The sequence below is a fragment of the Hyla sarda genome, chromosome 5 (genome assembly GCF_029499605.1).
Source record: "Hyla sarda isolate aHylSar1 chromosome 5, aHylSar1.hap1, whole genome shotgun sequence".
In the NCBI taxonomy this organism is placed as follows: domain Eukaryota; kingdom Metazoa; phylum Chordata; class Amphibia; order Anura; family Hylidae; genus Hyla; species Hyla sarda.
In genome coordinates this window covers 233,063,105-233,082,318 of record NC_079193.1, presented here as the reverse complement: position 1 = coordinate 233,082,318, position 19,214 = coordinate 233,063,105, and the positions used below count along the sequence as shown (strand labels likewise).

The 19,214-nt window shown below is 43.1% G+C and overlaps 1 long non-coding RNA gene across 1 annotated transcript in view; it reads left to right on the top strand.

Moving 5' to 3' along the window:
* Positions 1–788: 788 nt before the first annotated feature.
* LOC130272735 (uncharacterized) overlaps positions 789–19,214 on the top strand; it is a 70,119-nt gene continuing 51,693 nt past the window's right edge. Inside the window, exon 1 of the long non-coding RNA XR_008843709.1 lies at positions 789–860. This is a non-coding gene — a long non-coding RNA (uncharacterized LOC130272735). The remainder of the gene's footprint in view (positions 861–19,214) is intronic.

Here is a 19,214-nt window from a genome sequence, read left to right as displayed (position 1 = left end):
TTATTTAGATCCAGGTTAAACTCCAATGGCAGGCAAACAATGTAACACAAGGACAATAGTGCAAGACTGCATAGCTGGAAGTCCTCAAACGCTGACGCGTTTCCGGCCACAAGGCCTTTAGTCATGGCATGCCATGACTAAAGGACTTGTGGCCTGAAACGCGTCTGCGTTTGAGGAATTCCAGCTATGCAGTCTTGCACTATTGTCCTTGTGTTACATTGTTTGCCTGCCATGGAATTTTAACTTGGATCTTAAAGGATGCTTTTATTCAGTGCTGGCTCCACCCTTCTTCTGATTTCTTAGGGTATGTTCACATGGGCAAAGACTGTTCTGATTTTTTTTCCCTTGTGAACACACCCTTGATTGCTAATCACTGTACACTTTAGTTATATACTGAAATAAGTAGCATTTTAGTTGTTACCTTTCATATTTTATTTATTTTCAATCTTTTTTGCATTTTTAATACAACAAATACTTATTTTTTCTTTCGCGTTAAGCCTTTTTTAATTTTAATCTTAATTTAGTTTTTTTTTAAATGCAACATTGAGACTTCACTACGAAATCAACCCTACTGTTAACTATTCCAATACTCGCCTGCCTCTTTTAAACTCCTTGGATGTCAAGGGGGCTACTGACCACGGCATTTAAAGAGTTTTACCGATCGCAGCCTTTACAGCCAGATGTCGGCTGTTATATACAGTTGGAACCCACTGGTGATGATGCAGGCACAGCTCCTTGTGACATGACCATGATGTAAAAGTAAGGAAAATTGTAGGAATAACTAGCTCATCACAATCTGCTATTTCATCATGGCAAAAAGAAAGCAAAGAAGCCCCAAAAAGAGTCACTTTGATGAAAAGGTAAAAACAAATTTTATTGGTATGCACTAAAATTAGATACACACAAAGAGGAAGACAATGCATCACAAAAAACGGCACCACCGGATATCCTGCAGGGGAGATGGTGGTGGGGGGGTATTGCACATAAATCCGTAATCAAACAGTATATATAAATATATATATAAGCACCATTATGAATAAAAGTGACATATATGTAAACAGTATGAGAAGTACAACACTGCAAGTCAATAAGGTGCTATATATTACGGTGTATAGACAATCTATACATCAGAAGTACAATATATAATAGTGCAAATAATGCTAGCAAGATACCCACAACAGATATAGTAGTCACTGAAAAGCTGCAGGAACCGGGGTGCTGCCACTCCAACGCGCGTTTCGGCACGCTGACCTTCGTCCGGGATTGGAGTGAAATGGAGTGAAAAGGGGTAAGAATGTACATTTTCCAATATTTTATATGCCTTTCTCCTAGTCTGTACCCCCGATTAACACAAATAGAAATCCTAAATAGTCATTTGTAATGCTGCTGCTCAATTCCAAGCAAAAATATTATTTTATAATGAATGCAGAAAACACAGATGATAATAACTTTACCATTCACTAGATTGCTTGAATAATCATGTACAGAGTAATTTAATATTTGGCTTCATTATCAGAATTTAATGTGATGTTTACTCCAGAGATTGTGTCCAGCTTTGTGTGTTTTTGTTTTTCATTCTGTTTATGAAAGAATTAGCTACTGACAAAAAAAAAAAAAAAAAACTGATGTAACACTGTGTCACTAATCATAATTATTGGAGAGTCCACATTATTTTAAAATGTCATACATTTTTTTTTTGTCATATTAAAAACATTGGGATCAAATGAACAAGATGGTAGAGAAAAACAATGTAAGGAATGGGTTACCAAGGTTGTCATCTATTACATCAATTTATTAATCTTCCCATTTTGTAAAAAAAAATGTATGTAAAAATAAACTTTTTTTTTTACGTGCAAATTTTTTTTTGCCAATCACAAATTTCATACATAGTCAATACAGATATAAAAGTTTGTGTGCCATTCAGGCATGTCAACAGGCTTACATTTGGAGGCCTGTTGAGATGCCTGAATGACACAAAACGAATCATAGCCTTCTTAACATCCACCAATATGTTTTCTGTCCCCCTGCTACACCACTTCCTGTTATAAGGCTGGAACTCCACTGAGTTTCTTTTTGCAAAAACGCCATTAAAAACGCCAATGCGTCCAGATGTTAGCTGCAAGTCAATAGTAAACTGCAAAATGCCAGATTCACTTGGCGTTTTTCAGTTTGGCGTTTTTTTTAAATCCTTTTGGCGTTTTTCAGCAATTTTGGGCTCAGAGGCTGGATTTTCAAATCGCCCGAAAAAAACTAGTTTGGCGTTTTTTGCCCTGAAATTGTGGCGTTTTCCTTCCATAGAAGTCTATGGGAGAGCAAAAACGCCAAAAAAAACGCCACGTTGGTTTAAAATTTTCAGTTTTTGCATGCGTTTTTTTTATTCTTTTTTGGACTTTAGCGATCCCAAAAAATTATGGAGATACCTTTTTTATAAAAATACCATAAAAAAATAATAATAAAAATGATACAGTAGTGATGGATAAAATTGTATCTAACGAAATGTATCTTTTTAATTATGAAATGTTTATTAATTTTTAAACAGGGATCAATTTATGTGAGCGGGTAAAGCGCTAAAAATGTAGCCGACAATAATAAAAATGTAGTGTGTGTGTCTGTATTTTTCCCTTTTTTTTTTTTTTTTTTTAGGTAGTACTACTACTCCCAGCATGGAACACACTGTTCCATGATGGGAGTAGTAGTTACCTGTACTAATTGACAGATCGCCGGGGTCCCTTGCGATCCTCTTGTGTAATGTATAGATGCAGCGGACGCTCTTCTATGGTCCTCTGCACTGACGTATATATACACATATTCATGTGATTGGCCAGATGGTTCCAGCCAATCACAGCTCTCTGTGAGAAATCGGAATATGTGTATATATACACGGCCGTGCAGGGGACCATAGGAGAGTGGCCGCTGCATCCATACATTATACAGGAGAATCACAGCGGGTGTCAGGAGTGATACCCGCAATGATCTTTCCTTAACTACAAGTACTACTACTCCCAACATGGAGTACATTCTGCTTAATGCTGGGAGCTGTAGTATCTGCATTAATAGACAGATCGCATCATGTGTCAGAAGTTACACTCACTGCGATCTGTCTATTAATGCAGGTACTACAGCTCCCAGCATGGAGCAGAGTGTGCTCCATGTTGGGAGTAGGAGTACTTGCTTAAGGACACATCACAGTGGATGTCACTACTGACACCCGCTGTGACCGTCCTGTCTATAGCAGAGATGCAGAGCGGCTGTATATATCGCTCGCATCCCTGCTCTGCACTATGCTCCGGGCCGGCCGCTCATTCATTCATCTTTTCCTCAGAGCTGTGACTGGCTGAAACCATCCGGCCAATCACAGCTCTGGGCGGAAAATATGAATGAGTGATGTGAATAGAGCAGAGATGCGAGCATTGTATAGAGTCATATCTCTGCTATATTATGGACGATCGCATCGGGTGCCAGACTGACACCCGGGGCGATATGTCTATAGTACAGGTACTACTACTCCCAGCATGGAACAGTGTTCCATGCTGGGAGTAGTAGTACTACATAAAAAATAAAAAAATAAAAAGTTAAACACACACACTTTATAAAAAAAATTATAAAAATGTTGTTATAGAAAATAAATATTTAGTTAAATACATTTTTACATCCCTACTGCATCATTTTCTTATTCTTTTTTTTCTTTCTTTTTGGTACCCAACTATTAAAAAAAAAAAATGCCAAAGGGGCCAAAAACGGCAAATTCCACACAAAGGTAAAAACGAAAGAAAAAAAACACCAGAAAAACGCAAAAACGCAGGGAAAAACTGTGGCAGTTTTTCTGGCATTTTTTTCTGTATCTGGACCATCTCCGGGCACTTAGCAGATGGAAATTTTGTGTCATGGAATATATTGTGCATTATGACATTGACAGATTGCCACTATCTCTATGTCTACAACTCTAGATTGGCTAGGACTTAGCCACAGCAACCACAAGCTTAGCCAGAACCTAAAAAGGTTTAACCCTCAGACAAAAAGTCATTATAATAAGCCTATATTTTATTAAACGCTTAAGAAAGATATGTTATTATGTATTAATGTATGTCTCCAATTTCAATAAACCTTTGACAAGTTATAGGGACATATGGGAAGCTTTGATCAGTAAGACCCCCACTCTCTGAAACAAAGGGGCAGAGGTGCTGAGCATTGTGTCCTTCAGCTGTGTCCAGCTGTGGCTCATCCTGAGATCAGGATGTATTTGAGTCTGTACAACTCTCTGGGGGAGATTTATCAAAGGATTTAGACTGTTTTTTCTTGTCTAAATTTGTCGCACAGAAAGTCGCAGTCTAAATATGTGCGACTTTTCTGCGACTTTTGCTCTAGAGGATTTTTAGAACATGATGCATGCAAGTCTATTTTAGACTGAAATGCATTGAAAAATGCATTGGTGCTGAATTTATCAAAAGCGACTTTTCAGCAACAAGTCGCATAGGCTGAAAGTACGCCGAAATGTCAGACCATGTTGGAGCAGGTTTAAATATAGACTAAAGCATAGATCATGCAGTCTGTGCACAGAATTTATCAAGAGCCGTGCACCATTTGATAAATTAGGTGCTCAATAGACCAGCCTAACCCTCTGTAGTTTGGTCTATATTGATGCGGGACATAGACAACTTTGATAAATATCCCCCTCTGTTCCTATATACAAGGTGAGTTGAGCTAAACAGAGCCAAAGGGACATAGCTACGTACTTCTTTCCATTTCGTTTCGGCAGTTGGAGGTGACCTAAGCTCCTTGACCCTCACCAATCCAAACTACTCACATGTCACTATGACATATTAGACCTTTTCTGAAGCTTCACATACACTTTAATCATGTGTCCAATTATGTCGCTGAATATTTAGGAATTACTCTTACTACTAGATACTAGTTACTATCACAGTTCAGAAAACAAGTATTGTTAACATCCTTAGTATAAGATACATTTATATTTCCAGCTGTAAGCCTGTTGGGAATACAGGTTGCAAAGGAGGACAAAGTACAATACTGACAAAGGATTTGGGAGGAGGCATTTACATAGATGCTGCTTCAAGCTATCCTTTTTAGATTTATTCTGTATTTCCCCAGTCTGGAAAGCTCTTTGTTTCCGGGACTGGGGACATGGCGTAACGCCACGCCCCCTTTGTGATGTCACACCATGCCCCCTCCATTTATGTCTACGGGAGGGGGCATGCCGTTATGTGTTATACGGTATGTGTTATGCATTATGGCGATATGTGGTCCCAGCGGCAGGCCCCCACTATAAGACATCTTATCTCCTTATCTTATCAGAGGTAATGTCATAAAATACTTTACTGAAAGAGTAGTAAATACCAGAAACAAACTTTCTTCTCACGCCTTTTCTGCATGGTTAAAGGGGTATTCCACTGGGGGAAAAAAATTAATTTAAAACAACTGTTGCCAGAAAGTTAAACATTTGTAAATTACTTCTATTTAAAAATTGTAATCCTTCCAGTACTTATCAGCTGCTGTATGAACCACATGAAGTTCTTTTCTTTTAGAAATTTTTTTCTGCCTTACCAGAGTGCTCTGTGCTGACAGCACTGTCCATTTTAAGAACTGTCCAGAGTAGGAACAAATCCCAATAGAAAACTTATCCTGCTCTGGACAGTTCCTAAAATGGACAGAGGTGTCAGCAGAGAGCACTGTGGTCAGGCAGAAGGGAAATTCAAAAAGAAAAGAACTTCCTGTGGATCATACAGCAGCTGATAAGTACTGGAAGGATTAAGATTTTTTTTTAATAAAAGCATTTTACAAATCTGTTTAACTTTCTGGCACCAGTTGATGTTTAAAAAAAAATGTTTTCCAGTGGAGTACCCCTTTAACCCCTTAAGGACCCAGGATGTCCGGGAACGTCCTGGCACCCTGGGATTTAAGGACCTTGGACGTCCTCGGACGTTCTGCCGTTTTCCGGTCCCTGCCGCGCGCCGGGCAGAGATCGGAAGCGGATGCCTGCTGAAATGCTTCAAGCAGGCATCCAGGGCAAACGTCGAGGGGGGCCATGTCAGCCCACATGACGGCGATCGTCGCAAATCGCGAGGGAAATCGCCCCTGCGATCTGCGGTGTTACCAGGCTGATCGGGTCTCTGGGACCCTACCGCCCGGTATATTTGCATGATCCCGGTTGTCACAGACAGCCAGGACCATGCTGAAGTATAGGAGTGAGGTGGCCCCTGGAAGTCCGGAGAGAACGGGAGGAAGATCGGAGGATGCGGCGGGGGATGGGGGAGTGCTAGGGCCTGGCCCCGGTACTTACCTCGTCCCTGAAGACCTTGATCCCAGCAGTGCAGACAGCGGCGGTGGCCGCAGGTGAGTGTATCTTTGGCGGCGTTGCGGGACCTTTGCAGCAGTCCAGACCGCCGTAAAACGATCTGGACTGCTCCATCTGGTCCCCTTATACTACAACTCCCAGCATGCCCAGACAGCCCTTGGCGTCTGGGCATGCTGGGAGTTGCAGTTTTGCAACATCTGGAGGTCCACAGTTTGGAGACCACTGTGCCCTTCCAGATGTTGCAAAACTACACATCCTCAGCATGCTCTTACTGTCCAGGCATGCTGGGAGTTGTATTTCTGTAACATCTGGCCCTTCAGATGTTGCAGAACTACAACTCCCAGCATACCTGGACAGTTTTGGCATACTGGGAGTTGTAGTTTTGCAACATCTGGAAGGCACAGATTGGGAACCACTGTATTAGTGGTCTGCAAACTGTTGTCCTCCAGATGTTGCAAGACTACAACTCCAAGCATGCTGGGAGTTGTAGTTCGGCAACATCTAGCTCTAAAGATGTTGCTGAACTACTACTTCCAGCATGCCTGAGAATGTTTGGGAGTTGTGGTTTTGCAACAACTGGAGGCACACTGGTTGGGAAACATTGTCTGTTTCCTAACTCAGTGTTTACCAACCCATGTGCCTCCAGCTGTTGCAAAACTATAACTGCCAGCATGCACTGGTAGACCGTGAATGCTGGGAGTTGTAGTTTTGCAACAGCTGGAGGTTCCCCCCCCCCCCCCCCCCAGTGAATGTACAGGGTACATTCACATGGGTAGGGGGCTTACAGTGAGTATCAGGCTACACAGCTCCCCTCCCCAATAAAAATGAAAAACGTCTGGTACGCCACTGTTTCCAAAACGGAGCCTCCAGCTGTTGCAATACAGCAACTCCCAGTATTGCCAGAGAGCCGTTGACTGTCCAAGCATGCTGGGAGTTTTGCAACAGCTGGAGGCCCCCTGTTTGGGAATCACTGGGGTAGAATACCTCTATGTCTACCCTTATGCAAATCCCTAATTTAGGCCTCAAATGCACATGGCGCTCTCACTTTGGAGCCCTGTCGTATTTCAAGGCAACAGTTTAGGGCCACATATGGGGTATCGCCGTACTCGGGAGAAATTGCCTAACAAATTTTGTGGTGCTTTTTCTCCTTTCACCCCTTATGAAAAGGTGAAGTTGGGGTCTACACCAGCATGTTAGTGTAAAAAAAAAATGTTTACACTAACTGGTGTTGCCCTATACTTTTCAGTTTGACAAGAGGTAAAAGGGAAAAAAGCCCCCCAAAATTTACACTAGCTGGTGTTACCCTATACTTTTCATTTTGACAAGAGGTAAAAGGGAAAAAAGCCCCCCAAAAATGTTAATGTAATTTCTCCCGACTACGGAGATACCCCATATGTGGGCGCAAAGTGCTCTGGGGGCGCATAACAAGGCCCAGAAGGGAGAGTGCACCATGTACTTTTGAGGTGATTTGCACAGGGGTGGCTGATTGTTACAGCGGTTTTGACAAACGCAAAAAAAAAAAAAAAAACACATGTGACCCCATTTCGGAAACTACACCCCTCACGGAATGTAATGAGGGGTGCAGTGAGAATTTACAACCCACTGGTGTCTGACAGATCTTTGGAACAGTGGGCTGTGCAAATAAAAAATTTTGTACAGCCCACTGTTCCAAAGATCTGACAGACACCAGTGGGGGGGGGGGTAAATGCTCACTGTACCCCTTGTTACGTTCCTCAAGGGGTGTAGTTTCCAAGATGGTATGCCATGTGGGGGCTATTTTGCTGTCCTGGCACCATAGGGGCTTCCTAAATGCGACATGCCCCCCCCGAGCAAAATTTGCTCTCAAAAAGACAAATATGACTCTTCTGAGCATTGTAGTTTGCCCGTAGTGCACTTCAGGTCAACTTATGGGGTACCTCCATATTCAGAAGAGATACATTTTGGGGGTATTTTCTGCTATTAACCCTTGCAAAAATGTGAAATTTGGGGGGAAACACACATTTTAGTGAAAATTTCATTTTTTTTTCATATGCATAGGTTGTTACATTCCTCAAGGGGTCTAGTTTCCAAAATGGTATTTCATGTGGGGTGTTTTTGCTGTTCTGGCACCATAGGGGCTTCCTCAATGCAACATGCCCCCCAAAAACCATTTCAGTAAAAAATACTCTCCAAAATCCCCTTGTCGCTCCTTCGCTTCTGAGCCCTCTACTGCGCCCGCCGAACACTTTATATAGACATATGAGGTATGTGTTTACTCTAGAGAAATTGGGCTACAAATATAAGTATACATTTTCTCCTTTTACCCCTTGTAAAAATTCAAAAATTGGGTCTACAAGAACATGTGAGTGTAAAAAATGAAGATTGTGAATTTTCTCCTTCACTTTGCTGCTATTCCTGTGAAACACCTAAAGGGTTAAAACGCTTACTGAATGTCATTTTGAATACTTTGAGGGGTGCAGTTTGGGGTCATTTATGGGGTATTTCTAAGATGAAGGCCCCTCCAATCCACTTCAAAACTGAACTGGTCCCTGAAAAATAGTGAGTTTGAAAATTTTGTGAAAAATTTTAAAATTGCTGCTCAACTTTGAAGCCCTCTGGTGTCTTCCAAAACTAAAAACGTCAATGTTATGATGCAAACATAAAGTAGACATATTGTATATTCGAATAAAAAAAATATTTGGAATATCCATTTTCCTTACAAGCAGAGAGCTTCAAAGTTAGAAAAATGCAAAATTTTCAAAATTTTCATCAAATTTTGGGATTTTTCCCCAAGAAAGAATGCAAGTTACCACAAAATTTTACCACTCTATTAAAGTAGAATATGTCAGAAAAAAACAGTCTCGGAATCAGAATGATAACTAAAAGCATTCCAGAGTTATTAATGTTTAAAGTGACAGTGGCCAGGTCCTAAGGTGTAAAATGGCTGGGTCCTTAAGGGGTTAAAGGGGTTATCCAGGAGTGAAAAATCAGAGCTGATATATTCCAAAAAACAGCACCACTCCTATCTTCAGGTTTTATATGGTATCAGATCAGTTTAATTGAAGTACAGAAGGTGTGAATACTTAAGTCCATACAAAATGTTTGTTTTTCTTTTTTTTTTTATTCTGTTTTCACATTCTCAAGATGGGGTATTGAGTGCAGAATGAAGGGAAAACATTGTTGTTGTTGTTTTTTTTTAAGCAGAAGGACACACCATAACTAAATTTAAAAGGGTCTAAAGACATTCCAAATGCATTGTATATATTACTTGTGTAGAAATATTTAGTCTCCAGATTGATCTCATTGTTATTCTGAATGTCACCTCAAAGTACAGAAAGCTCACATGTGCTGATGTATTGTCACATTAGTATATTGCTAGGACTGCTAGTATTGTAAATGACACCTGCAGGTCATATACATCCTCATCTTAAATTCTATACAGTGACATGTAACCTCAGCTGTGCCTGTGACCTCTGTAAAATAACAGCCTGTACATTGAACCTATTTATTAAAGCCTTTGAGTGTATCCTTGATCAATCTTGAACTTTCTTTGCTTTTTTAGTTAAATAGTTATAATTTATATTAATATACTGACTTTTCTTCTGTATATTGTCAAGGATTCTAGGATGCAGTAATACTTAATAATGTCATTGTCATGTTATTGTTTTGAGTTCTACAACAATTGAATGCACTACACCACTCTCCTATCTAGGCCATATCTATAGGACTGACATTGCATCATACAGTGGTATAAGTAGAAAAGATACACAGGCCCATAGAAAACATTTGACTGGCAAAATCCCTGCTCATTAAAGTGGTTAACAGTTAATAACACTTATCCTCTATTTACAGCATACGGGGTAAGTGTCTGATAGCTGGGGAGGTTGGACCACTGGGACCCCCTGTGATATCTAGAGCATTGCCTGCCTTTTACTTCTGTGCACTCTAACCCCCATCTTTCAAGATTTACAAAACTTGGCAGTGATTACCAGTTTATGTTGGACGATGGGGTCCAGAATTGTCACGATGCCGGCTGGCAGGAGGTGGATCCTCTGTGCCAGAGAGAGATTGGCGTGGACCGTGCTAGTGGACCGGTTCTAAGTCACTACTGGTTTTCACCAGAGCCCGCCGCAAAGCGGGATGGTCTTGCTGCGGCGGTAGTGACCAGGTCGTATCCACTAGCAACGGCTCAACCTCTCTGACTGCTGAAGATAGGCACGGTACAAGGGAGTAGGCAGAAGCAAGGTCGGACGTAGCAGAAGGTCGGGGCAGGCAGCAAGGATCGTAGTCAATAAGGTAATAGCAGGAGGTCAAGTACACGGTATGGACAAACACAGTAACGCTTTCACTAGGCTCTAAGGCAACAAGATCCGGCAGGGAAGTGCAGGGACAGAGAACAGATATAGTCTGGGAGCAGGTGGAAGCCAATCAAGCTAATTGGGCCAGGCACCAATCATTGGTGCACTGGCCCTTTAAGTCTCAGGGAGCTGGCGCGCGCGCGCCCTAGAGAGCGGAGCCGCGCGCGCCAGCACATGACAGCAGGGGACGGGAACGGGTAAGTGACCTGGGATGCGATTCGCGAGCGGGCGCGTCCCGCTGTGCGAATCGCATCCCCGACGGCCATGACAGTGCAGCGCTCCCGGTCAGCGGGACCGACCGGGGCGCTGCGGAGAGAGGGACGCCGTAAGCGCTCCGGGGAGGAGCGGGGACCCGGAGCGCTAGGCGTAACAAGAATGCTCAGAGGTAAGAAATGGGTAGCGGTCAGCCCCCCTGCGTTTAGACACTTATTCTCTATCCTGTGGATATAGAATTCATGTTATTAGTTTGATAGGCCCTTTATCATTTAATAGAGGTTAAAGGGTGCCTGTCACCAAACTAAGCTTTTAATATATTGTTCCTTATGTAATTATACAACACATTGCTATTTACTTGCGGTTAAAATTCTCAACCTTTAAAATTCTGAACGGCCACTAGGTGGCTCTGTTCTGTTCCCAGCGCAAGTCAAACAGTTAGTTTGATCTTCTCCCAGCCTGGCAGGAGATCAAACTCAGGAAATGCGTGCAGGGCATGGCGAGGCACAGCTCTCACAGGATTCAGTGATGTTGCACCTGCTGGAGAACACCCACTTTCTCCTGCTGGGAGCTCACACAATGTGAGGAAGGGGAAAGGTTTGATACAAAAAATTTCACAGCTTTGAAAAACTCTGTAAGGGCAGGAGTAGTTAGGGAATATAATATGAGTTAGTTAAGAAAATTAATTTTGATGATAGGTACTCTTTAAGGCAAAGACAAGCTTTCAAATCTAACTGCAATAAAAAAAAAAACTATCTATCAAACTGGTAAGCAGCAATATACTACCCCAGACCAGATCACTAAATCTAGTCATACCACATACCTATTTCTTGAAGTCAGACCCATACCAGATGCATACAATTACTCTGACCGAGACCCTAACATTTTTTAGATTCCAGAACAGATCTGTAAGTTAAAATGTCCCTGTCATTTCCAAAAGATGTTTAACATGTCTCTGTGACATGTAAATAACTTCAATTCAGGTGCCAGATCACACTTAATCAAACTCAAGACCAGACCACTTAGTTATCAGATCCCAGACCAGACTCCTAAGGGTGCGTTCACACTGTGGAATCTCTGCTCTGCTAGGGCCACGGGGCACTGAGCCATCACCATTGACGGCTATGCAGTGCTCGCAGAATCCGCGCAAAGAATGAACATGTTCTTTCTTTGCGCGGAACAATTTCAGAGCGGTATTGTCTGCCGCTGAAATTCCGCAGTGTGAAGGGGTCTCGCGGAGACCCATCCACACTAATGTTAAGTTCACACCGTGGAATTCCGCTCGCGGAGTTCCACTCGTGGAATTCCTGCGGGAATTCCGTAGTGTGAATGCACCCTTAAAGGGGTTTTCCAGGATTAAAAAACATAGCTTTCTGCCAAAAAACAGCTGCAATTCATCCAGATTCCTAGCTTAAATGAAGGGGTTATCCAGGTGGAACAACCCTTAGGCTGGGTTTACACCACAGAATTTCCAACCAGAATTCCAGTTCTGAATTTCGGCTAGAAATTCCACTGCCTGAAGGTAAAATGCAGGAAAATAGGGTTTCTGTTAACCAATTCACACCCATTTTCTGGGCGGAATTTCTGTCAGAAAATTCTGACCTATGTTCTGACCTATGCTCAATGTTCTGGCAGAGTCTGTGCCACAGACATTGCCGTCTATGGGATGTCAATGTCTGCTCTACTTTACAATCACCATATATACAAATGATACCTTCTAATGTACATATGGCTACATAGGATTCTTTTCTTTAGATTTGTATACTTTGATATGATTACAAATGGGAACCACCATATTTATTTGTTTATAAAATAATTTTTACCCCTCTTTGACATTTTGGAGATTGAGGACCTGGAGAAATGGCACTTTTTGATTATGCTCTTATCAGACCCCTATCACAAATCATTATGGCCTGTGTTAAAAATATAGACTTAAAAGAAATAGTGCGGTCATGTTCCTCCCTACAGAAAGTTTGCACTTTAATTCAAGTCTTTTAGACGTGGCAGCTTGACACGATTGTCAACAATAAATATAGATGCAGAGATACACTCTTCTTAACTATCTGACCACAAGTTTTGTTCTACTCATTTTTCTTGTCAGTAAAAGTTCTCTATCCTTTTGTTTGCCTTTGTTACCAATTAAATCATTTTAAGCCTCCTCTGTAGACAAAGTAATGGCATTTATATTGATTTGTAAAAATTGCCAGATTGAATGGTCAGACATCTCTTAGCATTTATTATTATAAAGATTGTCACAGACAAGTAAGATAGACAGATATTACTGGAGCTATGAAATGGGACTTTGTGTTCTTAACTTTTTCAATGCAATTTACATTTTATTACTGTAATAGAAGTAACATTCAACCCATTAGACATAACTGTATGCCATCGATCGGGAGTATCCCATTTTCTTATCTAAAGGAATAGAAATTTTCTAGAATGGTATAGCTCATAGCATTAGAAATAACATCGTCAATATTTTAGATTTTGATTCAGTCGACTTAATTGTTCATTAACAACCTTCAAGTAAAATACTGTCTCAGTACACAAGGTCTGCAGGAGATATAATGTAGATAGTAACATATGTATATTTGTAATATACATTCATTCAAAATCTGTATATTGTTGGGTAAAAAAAGTCCTGTCTTTATATGTCTCTGTGCATAGACAAAATACAGGAAGTGTGGGTGAACAAGCAGAGTTCTCTGCCATAAGGACAAGAGGGGCTCTGTGCACTAAGGACAAGCAGGGCTCTGTGCACTGAGGACAAGCAGGGCTCTGTACACTGAGGACAAGCAGGGCTCTGTACACTGAGGATAAGCAGGGTTTTGTGCAGTGAGGGCAAGCATGGCTCTGTACACTGTGGACAAGCAGGTTTCTGTACACTGAGGACAAGCAGGGCTCTGTGAAGTGAGGGCAAGCAGGGCTCTGTACACTGAGGACAAGAAGGGCTCTGTGCACTGAGAACTAGCAGGGCTCTGTGCACTAAGGACAAGCAGGGCTCTGTACACTGAGGACAAGCAGAGCTCTGTGCAGTGAGGACAAGCAGGGCTCTGTGCAGTGAGGACAAGCAGGGCTCTGTACACTGAGGAGAAGCAGGGATCTGTACACTGAGGAGAAGCAGGGCTCTGTGCACTGAGGGCAAGCAGTGCTCTGTGCACTGAAGACAAACAGGGCTCTGTACACTGAGGACAAGCAGGGCTCTGTGCAGTGAGGACAAGCAGGGCTCTGTGTCCTGAGGACAAGCAGGGCTCTGTGCACTGTGGACAAGCAGGGCTCTGTGCACTGAGGACAAGCAGGGCTCTGTGCACTGAGGACAAGCAGAACTCTGTACACTGAGGACAAGCAGGGCTCTGTGCACTGAGGACAAGCAGGGCTCTGTGCACTAGGGACATGCAGGGCTCTGTGCACTGAGGACAAGCAGGGCTCTGTACACTGAGGAGAAGCAGGGTTCTGTACACTGAGGAGAAGCAGGGCTCTGTGCACTGAGGACAAGCAGGGCTCTGTGCACTAGGGACATGCAGGGCTCTGTGCACTAAGGATAAGCAGGGCTCTGTACACTGAGGAGAAGCAGGGCTCTGTGCACTAAGGGCAAGAAGGGCTATGTGCACTGAGAACAAACAGGGCTCTGTACACTGAGGACAAGCAGGGCTCTGTGCACTGTGGACAAGCAGGGCTCTCTGAAGTGAGGACAAGCAGGGCTCTGTGCAGTGAGGACAAGCAGGGCTCTGTGCACTGAGGACAAGCAAGGCTCCGTACACTGAGAACAAGCAGGTTTCTGTGCACTGAGGACAAGCAGGGCTCTGTGAAGTGAGGGCAAGCAGGGCTCTGTACACTTAGGACAAGCAGGGCTCTGTGCAGTGAGGACAAGCAGGGCTCTGTGCAGTGAGGACAAGACGGGTTGTGTGCAGTGAGAACAAGCAGGGCTCTGTGCACTGAGGACAAGCAGGGCTCTGTACACTGAGGACAAGAAGGGCTCTGTACACTGAGGACAAGCAGGGCTCTGTGCACTGAGGACAAGCAGGGCTCTCTGAAGTGAGGACAAGCAGGACTCTGTGCAGTGAGGACAAGCAGGGCTCTGTGCACTGAGGACAAGCAGGGCTCCGTACACTGAGAACAAGCAGGTTTCTGTGCACTGAGGGCAAGCAGGGCTCTGTACACTTAGGACAAGCAGGGTTCTGTGCAATGAGGACAAGCCGGGTTGTGTGCAGTGAGAACAAGCAGGGCTCTGTGCACTGAGGACAAGCAGGGCTCTGTGCACTGAGGACAAGCAGGGCTCTGTGCACTAAGGACAAGCAGGGCTCTGTACACTGAGGACAAGCAGGGATCTGTGCACTAAGGACAAGCAGGGCTCTGCAGTTAGGACAATCAGGGCTCTGTACACTGAGGAGAAACAGGGTTCTGTACACTGAGGAGAAGCAGGGCTCTGTGCACTGAGGACAAGCAGGGCTCTGTACACTGAGAACAAGCAGGTTTCTGTGTACTGAGGACAAGCAGGGCTCTGTGAATTGAGGGCAAGAAGGGCTCTGTACACTTAGTACAAGCAGGGCTCTGTGCAGTGAGGACAAGCCGGGTTGTGTGCAGTGAGAACAAGCAGGGCTCTGTGCACTGAGGACAAGCAGGGCTCTGTACACTGAGGACAAGAAGGGCTCTGTACACTGAGGACAAGCAGGGCTCTGTGCACTGAGGACAAGCAGGGCTCTGTGCACTAAGGACACGCAGGGCTCTGTACACTGAGGACAAGCAGGGCTCTGTGCACTGAGGACAAGCAGGGATCTGTGCACTAAGGACAAGCAGGGCTCTGCAGTTAGGACAAGCAGGGCTCTGTACACTGAGGAGAAACAGGGTTCTGTACACTGAGAAGAAGCAGGGCTCTGTGCACTGAGGACAAGAAGGGCTCTGTACACTGAGGACAAGCAGGGCTCTGTGCAGTGAGGACAAGCAGGGCTCTGTTCAGTGACACTCTGTGACATGTACCCAGCTTACCCAGCAGGATGATTGATAGGCCAGAAGCCTGCACAGAGCCCTGCTTGTCCTGCCCTTACTTCCTCTATTTTTCTCCACACAGGCAATAGCTGCAAGAACAGCATTTTCTAATCTTAAAACATATATATATATATATATTTTTTTTACCAATGTATATTATAAATATATATATAATGTTGTTTTCAACATCATATACAAAGTTTTTGCAAAAGACAGGTACATTTTAAAGAGGACCTGTAGCTTAATCCGAAATAGCATTTTTTTTTTAGTATGTTCAGGTAGGTTAAGGGGGGCTGAGTACATACTTGTTCTGAGATATGAGGGAGTGGGGTTATTTCCATCTGATGATCTTTGAATCCATCAGATGGGCAGGAACTTCATTACAATAGGAGCTATGTTTCACAGTGCAGGTTGTGAGGGGTGGTGAGCTCAGCACTGCCTTAACTGAGACACTATATAAGTACACAAAGCAGCTGCATGCTCCTATTTAACCCCTTAAGGACCGGGGTTTCTCTGTTTTTGCATTTTTGTTTTTTGCTCCTTGCCTTTAAAAAAATCATAACTCTTTAAATTTTGCACCTAAAAATCCATATGATAACTTATTTTTTGCGCCACCAATTCTTCTTTGTAATAACGTCAGTCATTTTGCCCAAAAATCTACGGTGAAATGGAAAAAAAAATCGTGCGACAAAATTGAAAAAAAAAACACCGTTTTGTAAATTTTGGGGGCTTCCGTTTCTACGTAGTAAATTTTTCGGTAAAAATGACACCTTATCTTTATTCTGTAGGTCCATGCGATTAAAATGATCCCCTACTTATATAGGTTTGATTTTGTCGGACTTCTGGAAAAAATCATAACTACATGCAGGAAAATTAATACGTTTAAAATTGTCATCTTCTGACCCCTATAACTTTTTTATTTTTCCGTGTATGGGGCGGTATGAGGGCTCATATTTTGCGCCGTGATCGCTTTTTATTCATTTTTAAATGATATAAAAAGTGACCAAAAATGAACTATTTTGGAATTTGGAATTTTTTTGCGCGCACGCCATTGACCGAGCGGTTTAATTAATGATATATTTTTATAATTCGGACATTTCCGCATGCGGTGATACCATATATGTTTATTTTTATTTACACTGTGTTTTTTTTTTATTGGAAAAGGGGGGTGATTCAAACTTTTAATAGGGGAGGAGTTAAAAAATCTTTATTCACTTTTTTTCTTCACTTTTTTTTTGCAGTGTTATAGGTCCCATAGGGACCTATAACACTGCACACACTGATCTTCATCATTGATCACTGGTTTCTCATAGGAAACCAGTGATCAACGATTCTGCCGCATGACTGCTCATGCCTGGATCTCAGGCACTGAGCAGTCATTCGGCGATCGGAAAGCGATTGGACAGCGATTTCTCCGCGGCTATCCCGAACAGCCCACTGAGCTAGCCGGCAACTTTCGCTTTTAGCCGCGCGGCTCAGCTCTGAGCGCGCGGCTAAAGGGTTAATAGCGCGCGGCGCCACGGTCGGCGCTGCGTGCTATAAGAGGCGGGTCCCGGCTTCACTATGACGCCGGGCCCGCCGTGATATGACGCGGGGTTACTGTGTAACCCCGCGTTATATCAGGAGAGCAGGACCAAGGAGGTACCGGTACGTCCTTGGTCCTTAAGGGGTTAAGAACCATTATTGACTCTCCCTTAGTGCCTACTCCCTCTGCATTAACCCCTACTCTATTATACCATATGGTCGCAGAGGTTCTCAACTTCCAGCAAGGTGCGGTCCCCCGATCTGCCTGGGTTAACAGTGCTGTGTGGTCCCCCGGTCTGCCTGGGTTGTGCAGTCAAAGGTTCTTAATCACAGCACTGTGAGGCACTCTCTCTTCATCAGCTTCCAGACACACAGGCGGGAAAGAGTGCTGCACACAGAGTGGAGAGTGTAGAGCACAGCTCAGCACTGTAAAGAAGACCCATGGACTGCAAAGCACTGTGAAGAAGACCCAGGGACTGTACAGTGGTATGGACTAGACAGACATGGGGACTGCACAGCAATGTAAACCTAGGCAGATCAAGGGACTGCACAGTGATTGAAGTGGAAAACAGCGATGTGGACCCATGGACCACAAAACACTGGCAGCGGAGCACAACTGCGTCCACAATGTGAGATGGAGTAAAGGTTAATGCAGAAGGAGTGGAGGTTAATGCAGACTCAGTAGGGGTTATAAAATGGGAGCAGCATTTCTGTATACTTATATTGTGTCTTAGTGCAGGCAGCGCTGAAAAGCCACCACAATTTTATATACCCGCACTTCCCACCACCATACATGTCATACCTGGCTCGAATTGTAATGAAGTTCTCTCCCATCTGATAGTTTTGCAGACCGTCCGAGGGCTGACAAACATACCGCAAACAGGTATGTGACTATCTGCACATACAAAACAACAACTATTTTCATATTCGGCCACAGGTCCTCTTTAAAGACACATAGTTACCATCATTTTAGAAACAACATTTAAGCCATTTCTTAAGACAATCCAGGAAAGTTGTGCATAGAGCTGAGCGAATTTTTGAAAAATTCCATTCGGCATTTGCTGAATTTGCTGAATTTTTTGTTTCGGTCTGAATTTATATGCGGCAAATCGCTATGAAAAATGGCTATTTCTGGCCTACTGAGAGGGGTGTAGAACACTTAGCCTTGCTGTAACACACATAGGCTGAGTGAGGTTAGTGAAATAATACTGTTATTCAATATGACATGCAGATTCTTTTGGAAATGTCCTTCATGCCATGAGAATGTAGTGATAAGAGTTACCTTCCATTCTGGACATCTTACCTGGCTTTTATGTATAGCAATTATTTATTTAAATTATATTAAATATTATTTAAAAATAAATAAATGATAAAACAAAGTCTGCAAACTACAAGGCTCTTATAACAGCGATCAGAAAAGTGCTAAACAATGTTGCATGATATGCATTACAGACAGAGCTGTAGCTAGCTCTTTTTGCTCTTGAGTTGAGAACAGAAAATAACAGTGATCAGATAAGTGCTAAACATTGTTACATGATGTGCTTTTCAGACAGAGCTGTAGCCAGCTCTTTTTGCTCCTGAGGCGAGAACATATTTTTTTTTCCTTCCCCATCTGGCACAGGACATCATGATAATCTGTTCCAGCCAAAACTCTTGGGCAGAACCTGCAACACAAACATATTGGTATTAGGCTCTGCACTTTTCCAGTATTATCCTCCCCTTTTCCCTTCAAATTACTCCAGCCTCCTCCAAACACAATGCCACCAGCCTTCCCACAATGCACAAGGGAGGGGGGGGGGGGTGATTTGTCAAAACCTGTGCAGAGGAAAAGTTGCCCAGTT